The sequence below is a fragment of the Schistocerca piceifrons genome, chromosome 2 (genome assembly GCF_021461385.2).
Source record: "Schistocerca piceifrons isolate TAMUIC-IGC-003096 chromosome 2, iqSchPice1.1, whole genome shotgun sequence".
In the NCBI taxonomy this organism is placed as follows: domain Eukaryota; kingdom Metazoa; phylum Arthropoda; class Insecta; order Orthoptera; family Acrididae; genus Schistocerca; species Schistocerca piceifrons.
Window position 1 is genome coordinate 1,049,205,114 of NC_060139.1, and position 8,799 is coordinate 1,049,213,912.

Genomic DNA, 8,799 nt, shown 5'->3' on the forward strand with positions numbered 1-8,799 from the left:
TCTCCCCATCCCACTGTTTGAGGAAGGGTTATAATTACTCGTTACCATAGTACACCATATGGTATGCAACAGTTTGAATATTTATTTACAAACAGAAACTTACCTTAGCCGCTGCCTCCTTGCTGTTTGCTTATGTACTTTCGAGAAATCTGCAAAAGTGTTGTCAAGACAAGAGGTAAGTGGAAATTTTGATTAGGGCCAGATAATTGTTTTACTGCAGTTGCACGTTTAATTTAAAGACGGGTTGTGTTCATACCAGTTATGCAAACGTAAATTCCGTCCACAGGGCCTGGCGGAATCAGCGGTACCGACCGGCCGCCGTGTCATCCTCAGCCCACAGGCGTCACCGGATGCGTATATGGAGGGGCGTGTGGTCAGCACACCGCTCTCCCGGCCGTATGTCAGTTTACGAGACCGGAGGCGCTTCTCTCAGTCAAGTTGCCCCTCAGTTTGCCTCACAAGGGCTGAGTGCAGCCCGCTTGCCAACAGCGCTCGGCAGACCGGATGGTCACCCACCTAAGTGCTAGCCCAACCCGACAGCGCTTAACTTCGGTGATCTGACGGGAACCGGTGTTACCACTGCGGCAAGGCCGTTGGCTCAGACCAGTTACAGTTCAATTCAAATTAGGTTCTGTTTAGTCAAGAGATAGCATACGAGTTTAGGTTGAATAACAGATTGTGGGTACGTACTTTTGGTAATACGTAGAGAATAGAATGGGAGGTAAATCTGAGCTAAATTTCAACACAAACATATAGTGGGGAGGTTGCAAATATACTGAAGAGCAGAGAGACTGGTACACCTGCCTAGTATTGTTCACGCAAACACGCAGAAGCGCCACAAAACGACGTGGCATGGACTCGAATAATGTCTGAGGTAGTGCTGAAGGGAATCGACACTATGAACCCTGCAGTGCTGTCCATAAATCTGTAACAATACGGTGGAGTTCTCTTCTGAACAGCACGTTGCAAGGCCTCCCAGACATGCTCAACACTGTTCGTGTTTGCTGAGTCTGGTTGCCAGAGGAAGTGATTCAACTCAGAAGAGTATTCCTGGAGCCACTCTCAGCAATTCTGGACGTGTGGGGTGTCGCATCGTCCTGCTGGAATTATCCAAGTTCTTCGGAATGCATAGCGGACATGAATGGGTGCATGTGATGAGACATGATGCTTACGTACGTGTCACATGTCAGAGTGGTAACTAGACGCATCAGGAGTTCCATATCACTCTAACTACAGACGCCCCACACCATTACAGAGCCTCCACCAGCTTGAACAGTCCCCTGCTTGAACATACCACAAACTGGATAAAATCACTAGCATTTTGACAAGCGAGGAAATGATCATTTTAATACAGCTGACGTAGGAATTTTATGTGCGTCTATTTTCGTAAGCGAATTGTATGATTTGCGAGTGAAAATCGACTGCTGCCGCTGGAGAGCGTTGAGACCGCAAAATCACGTTAACCAACTAGTCCTGTATGGCTCGTCACGTTGCCTCGTCACGTTGGATTACCCGTCGGCGTTCACATCAAGATTAGCCCATGTGACGACGGCTTTAGACGTGGGACTGTGCTGTGGCTGGCGCCAGCCTCGCTGCAGTCAACTTGTTAACTCACAATTGCAGTTCGTCGCCCAATTGACTATACACAAGCGAAACCAACGATCACTGCGGCTATTGCTTGAATGTACGATTTCTGCAAATGACAGTAGTAACAGTTCTTAAGCGTGGTTATCAGATTTTCAGTATTTACAAGGATCATCTTCACTTGCATTGATCAACAGCGATATCACCAGAAACAAGTGTCAGTTTTGGAACTTATAAAGAAGGGTATTTAAAACAGCACTTCTTGTTTGTTACTGTAGAGGATGTACAGTCGTCTTCGCTGCTGTGTTTTTCTTCTTCAGCGTTCATTTTTAAATTATATTAGTTTTAATTCCGTAGCTGTATGTCCTTCCTTTTTCTTCTTACTCTATGTCTAGTGAACTTATCCTATTGCTGGCCGCTCCCATTACTAGACTGCAGAGTACCTTCCGGCAGATGTCATACTTTGTATGAAACATTCTCGTCCTTGTCTCGTCCAATATCGGAAACCTCTCGAGTTTTCGTCAAAATCCTCCATGGTTTTCATCAGAAAGAACTGGAGGTCGATGCTGATGTCTGTTTATAGCCACGAGAAAGCTCGTCATTGATTGACATATGTGATCACTCCGTCACGCTGCCAGAGAGTGTTTCCGTGCCTGCGCTGGTGTGCCAGTGAAAGAAAGATAGAATACCACACAGAGGCAACACCATGAAGAAAGTGAAGCAAACGGAACAACCCTCGTTCTGTTTTGTATTGACGAAATGAAGGAGCCTACTACCTGATAATATGTGAGGTAATTACGAGATAAATTTCAACTGTGTTGCAAAAGACGAATAGAAAAATATTAACTGATAACATACTATTCTTTGACGTCTGTGTACGTATTTTTTTTTACATGGGAGCTGGAAAATCTAAAATGCTAGGCACAACATTATAATACTGATCACTTTTGTCATTCACATCACTCGTACATAAAATTGGCTTCAAAATGTGAAGAACAAGGGTGTGTGTTCTGTAAAAAAAACTTTGTGTTCTGCCTTACGGCAGGTCTTGTCATGGAGGAAGCCTCGTCAGAGAGGTCCACCGCATTAGCGTCTACGGAAGCGATCCCAGTGGTGGTTTTCCGTTGCCTTCCACTGATGGTAACGAAATAATAAAGAGGACAACACAACACCCAGTCCCAAAGCAGAGAAATTCTCCGACCCAGCCGGGAATCGAACCCTGCCCCCCTTGGCGTGACAGACCGCCGCGCTGACCACTTTCTTTTTTTCCCCGTTGGTAATCGTTGTGTTTGGAAGTTGCAGACGTCAATTGACATCCGTTCAAGTTTGCTTGCTGATCATTCCACTCAGTTTTTTTATTACAGAGGCCAACCAGCTCTCAGACCGAACACGCTGAACTACCGTGTCGGCAACTACTCAGCTATCGGGGCGGACGTGTGTTCTGTAGGAAACCAATTTTCTCTTCTCATCAGAATAGCCCATTTCTTAGTCAGCTTCTTGGTTTTCGATGTATGTGAAGGGCAATTCACGTTTCAATGTGAAGTTAAACACCCAAAAGATCTTTGTGTTTTGGTATATAAGATAAATGTACAAAACTACCAACAGGTAATATTTTTACGCAGTACTCACTTGAAACAAAAAAAAAAATTCGTAGTCTTATAGTTTTTGAGCTTGCACTTATATGCCAAGCAAATGGTAGGTATGATTTTGAAAAGAAGCTATTTATCTGACAAGATCATACACGAACGCTATCACTTTCAAACCAAGCGCAGAATGAGTATACAAACATAGTACAGCGTGGCACCACAGGAAGCACTGAGTGACGTGCCAAAGCCTACCTTCTGTATGTATCTCTTTGGCTAGTTTCGTCGTCGGAACGTAAAGAATTGGGCGTTTTTCTCTGATCTTACCAGCGTCTGTAGTTCTTTTCCACCCATTAGCAAGATTATAGCCGTTGTCTCGGTTGAAGCTGTTCTTGAACATTCTAATTTCTACTGGGCACTGCTTCAGTAACAGAATTCCAGCAAGCAGAGATGGGGATAAGAGTTTAGATTCACCCAACACTATTCTACGTTTAGTTTTTGGACACTGCGTTCAGATGATTTAACAAGTTTCAGTTTTTTAACGTGCCCTCGATGTTCTGCACAGCGGTCTGTAACGCTACTGATGGACTGGCCGACTTAGTGCCTTCCACACTCACAAGAATTCCTATATATTCCGGGGAGCCTTAGGCCAAGACTGTCATTTACTGTGCACATCGTTTCCTTTATCTTCATGGGTTGCCCGAAAACAGGTCTCATGCTTCTCCTTCCCAGGATATTATCAGTTTTGCTGGATGTAGCCCCGCAGAAAGGAAGAAGCGCTATAGGTAATTCTTCACTTGATTGTTTCAAGATTTTTATGTTTTCTTTTCTTGCAGACCGTTAACTTCACATCTTGAACCCCACAGCCATTATTACGGACCACATACTTCAGATAATTAATCTCGGACTGATCATTGTTACAAACATTTGTTGCTCTATATATTAAAGCATTTAAAATAGCTCTCTCGTCTGAAAGGGTGTGGAAAGTCTGTGCGCCTGGATATAACGCAGTGTGCGTCGGCTTGCGGTAGGCGGTGCGGCATAGCCGTCAATCTGATTTTCTTTCGAACAAAAAATTTCAAAATGGAATATTTCCTTCGCCCTCTGTGTCGATAGTGAGCCAGACGTCCGGATCCATGCTATTCGTATTAGCGGTGAATTGCCACACAGCTTCGCTGCCATGATCCACAATGCAAATGTGTCGTCCACATCCCTGTAAATACCTGTAAAGCGTAGACGGCTGATGTGGAACCATAACAGATGGAGAAGTTCGCCGACGGTGGAGGATTTCGCCGATAGCTCGAGATTTTAGCCAGATCTGATATGGCAAGTAAACCAGAGATCCTTTTATTGAATCAAGTCGTCGAGAGAAACTTCGATCTCAGATACTATTCCTGTGTCCCATTCTGACATGGTTCTTCAGGCTCTTTGCAGCACGTGTATACCACGAACTTTTGCCTCGGCTGACCTCTCGGTGGAAAGGACTCATCTGCACTCTTCGTATGAGTACGAGAGAAGGGACACAGACTTGTTTGGGCATGGACCGAGAGCTTGAGACTGGTCACAAAGTATCAGTGAAGACACGATTTAAAGAACAGGCAACTGCAGTAGAGCCTTGAATGTCAATCCGACAGAACAGTGTGGGTTTCAATACGAAGGCTTCTCTCAGCGTCTGACGTGTCTCTGGTGGCATCTGGAAGTGGGTGCGACGGCAAGTTGTCCTCTTTATGAGCTTCTTTACATGTTACAGGGGAGCATTTTCGCAGAGAAATGTGCGTCACAAATCAGACAGTCTGTCTGATGTTGAAAGGAAGCCGTCAAGTTTTGCACCTAGTCTAATCGCGAGCGTGAGCTTAGTCGGCTCAATGGAAAAGAAGGGACACTTACTTGAGTAACGATCTTGCTCATCCGTATCGGTCATACGTCTACAGTGAGTCAACTATGCTGGAAAATATCTCAGTCGGCGCTACTAAAACTAATTGCCACAAGTGGGAAATAATGAAGCTTAAAAATCAAAGGCGATGAAATGGGGCGAGGGAGACGGAAGTCTTTCGAATCAGAAAGTATGCCACTTTGAATTTACAAAAAATGATATACAGCAGATACCAATAATTATAGGTGAAACTCACTCCTCCGAATGCCTTGCAAAATTATTTCTGGTGCATACTAACAAAGATGGAAAAGGAAATCCACAAAAATATAGGAGAAAATCAAGGACTTTTTCGCAGCAGAAAATCATGTGCAGAACGAATCTTCCATGTCAGTTCCATAACAAGGCACCACGTGATGACGAGGTGTGTCATCACCTTCAAGAGGTAAAATGAAAATTCCTGAATGCTCCCGAACAAGAAGAATTGCAAGAAGGTTCAAATGGTTCAAATGGCTCTGAGCAGTATGGGACTTAACTTCTAAGGTCATCAGTCCCCTAGAACTGAGAACTACTTAAACCTAACCAACCTAAGGATATCACACACACCCATGCCCGAGGCAGGACTCGAACCTGCGACCGCAGCGGTCGCGCGGTTCCAGGCTGTAGCGCCTAGAACTGCTCGGCCACTCAGGGGAAGCCGTGGTTGGGAAGGGAGTGAGACAGGGTTGTAGGCTATCTGCGATATTATACAATCTGTATATCGAGCAAGCAGTAAAGGAAACAAAAGAAAAATTTGGAGTAAAAATTAAAATCCATGGAGAAAAAATAAAAATTAAAGTTTGCCGATGACATTGTAATTCTGTCAGAGACAACAAAGAACCTGGAAGAGCAGTTGAACGGAATGGACAGTGTCTTGAAAGGGGAAATTAGATGAACATCAACAAAAATAAAACGAGGATAATGGAATGTAGTCGAATTAAGTCGGGTGATGCTGAGGGAATTAGACACTTAAAGAAGTAAAGGAGTTTTGCTATTTGAGGAGCAAAATAAATGATGATGGTCGAAGTAGAGAGGATATAAAATGTAGACTGTCAATGGCAAAGAAAGTGTTTTTGAAGAAGAGAAATTTGTTAACATCGAGTATAGATTTAAGTGTCAGGAAGTCGCTTCTGAAAGTATTTGTATGGAGTGTAGCCATGTATGGAACTGAAACATGGACGATAAATAATTTAGACAAGAAGAGAATAGAAGATTTAGAAATGTGGTGCTACAGAATAATGCTGAAGATTAGACGGGTAGATCACGTAACTAAGGAGGAGGTACTGAATAGATTGGGGAGAAGAGATATTTGCGGCATAACTTGACTGGAAGAACGGATCGGTTGGTAGGACATGTTCTGAGGCATCAAGGGATCACCAATTTAGTTGTTAGGTTGTTTTGGAGGAAGAGACGAAACTGCGAGGACATCGGTCTCATTGGTTTAGGCAAGGACAGGAAAGGAAGTCGGCAGTGCCCTTCCAAAGGAACCATCGCGGAATTTGCCTGGAGCGATTTAGGGAAATCACGGAAAACCTAAATCAGGATGGCCGGACGCGGGATTGAACCGTCTTCCTCCCGAATGCGAGTCCAGTGTGCTAACCACTTCGCCACCTCGCTTGGTCAGCAATTTAGTGTTGGAGGGCAGCGTAGTGAATAAAAATCGTAGACGGAGACCAAGTGATAAATACACTAAGGAGATTCAGAAGGATATGGATTGCAGTAGGTACTTGGAGATGAAGAAGCTTGTACAGGATAGAGTAGCATGGAGAGCTGCATCAAACCAATCTCTGGACTGAAGACCACAAAAACAACATGTAGAAACACGCCTACCAACTTTCGTTTATGTCGCACAACTCTTTCTTGGTATTGTGATTTTTTTTCTGTCAGTGTATTTCAAACTGCAATGACAGCCTTGGGTTTTTATACAATCTCTGATGATCAGGCATCTGCTTACGAGGGTGAGTTCTCAGAGCACCGAGCCGTAGTAAGCGTGGAAGGCCGAGGAAATTTGGAAAGAGGGAATGGCAAAAGTAATGGCATCAGGAGATTTAAGAGGAGATCAATAGGACAGTGGAGAATCGTGAAAATCGGCATAACGCTGAAAGGTGTAATAATAATAATAACACCCTCTGCCATACACATCAAAGTGGGTAGATGAGTGTAAATGTGGAGGTCTGGCCATGATCCTTATTTATCCTTGCGGTCTTAATCTGCACTCATGTTCAGAAAAAGAGAACACCTTTGTCGACTACAGATAGGACTTGATACTGACAGAACATTAGCATTAGTATGCAGAAATGGTTACCATTTCAGTCACCTCGGTTCAGTGTGTCAACGGACGTCGGAGGAGTGGACGACGCGCACGTGACCCTTACAGTAATAAGAGGCGATTGACTTTCACCCCTGATAGCGTACCATGTGTTACACTGTTCCACTGTTGCGCGGGAGCCGAGAAAGACGCAGATCTCTCGTGCAATACCATTTGGGTAAGGTGTCAGTCTTCTCGAGGGGTGGTCCGACTGGTGCGACTTGATACATCTCGTCGTACTCTTTGGCCTTCAGTGAACAATTACGGCACATAGCCGTTGCACTGCCGAAACATTTCGTCCCACACTAGCAGCAATGTTCTGGATGGATGCTTCACATTCTGTCATGCCAATAATGCTCCATCTTTCAATCTCACTGATTTGAAGGTACGGTTCATGCACCCATCTGCCAGGCATCCTGCACGTATGCTCCAGTCACACTGTTGTGTTATCTTTGGTGTGTAGTGGCAAAGAGAGCCGCAGGCACGTTTTATCAGTATTAGGTGTTGCTATGTCAAGTTGACTTTGTACACGCAGGCCGACATGGTTCAAACTCTCAACCATTTCTGCATAACATAGTAATGTATATGTCCTGTGAATATGAACGTTCTATCTCTAGTCGTTCAAGGTGTTCCGTTCTTTCTTAACATGAGTGCATGTGGACGTCGCAAGAACTCTGCAGCACAAATGGAACCCACTGAAATACTGCTAAGGATTCTGCTTCCGAAAGAAACTTCTGCGACGAAGGGAAATTGTTTCTCATTCGGTATGTCTGCAGCAGAATCCTGTAAGAGGAAGTTGAATTTAAAAGCTCGTGTCTTATCTAGACGAAAGCTACAGTGGGAGGCCATTACGGCCAGGGTCCATCAGCTGGAAGCGGGGCCATAACAGTGTCCGCTATTACCATCTTCATAATCGTGTCTCCTGGGAAGGGTTTGCGGAGGGTGGGAAGGGCAGATAAGGTCGCTTCCTGTCTGCTCTCTCAGCGTGGGCTCCGAAATTGGTCGAGGGCTATGAAAATTGGGCACGCTGATGCGTAACGCGGGGAGCCACCCCCTGCAGTGCCGCCAACCCTCTCATCTCGCCTCCCTCCCCCTCCTCTTCCCAGCCTCCGTCTCGCGCATAATTACCGACTATCAGCGAGCCTCGCTGCAAGTTACGGCGACGTGGACCCCTATTAGCCAGCGAGAAAATAACACCGGCTCCGAATTACGACCGGGAAAGGCGAAAAAAAAAAAAAGTGAGAAGACCACATCTTTTGGAAAAATTTTGTTTATGGGCCGAGTGGGTAACTCGGTAGCGCCGGGGAAAATTAGACCCCTTAAATCTATCGAGTAATACTGTAAAACCCGCCTTCGGACGAGGATTATTAGCTATTAGTCGTGTAGTAAGTGAGGTTATTAAGCAAAGAGAAAAA

The 8,799-nt window shown here is 44.8% G+C and overlaps 1 pseudogene; it reads right to left on the reverse strand.

Moving 5' to 3' along the window:
• Positions 1–480: 480 nt before the first annotated feature.
• LOC124778599 lies at positions 481–598 on the reverse strand (annotated as a pseudogene).
• Positions 599–8,799: the final 8,201 nt, after the last annotated feature.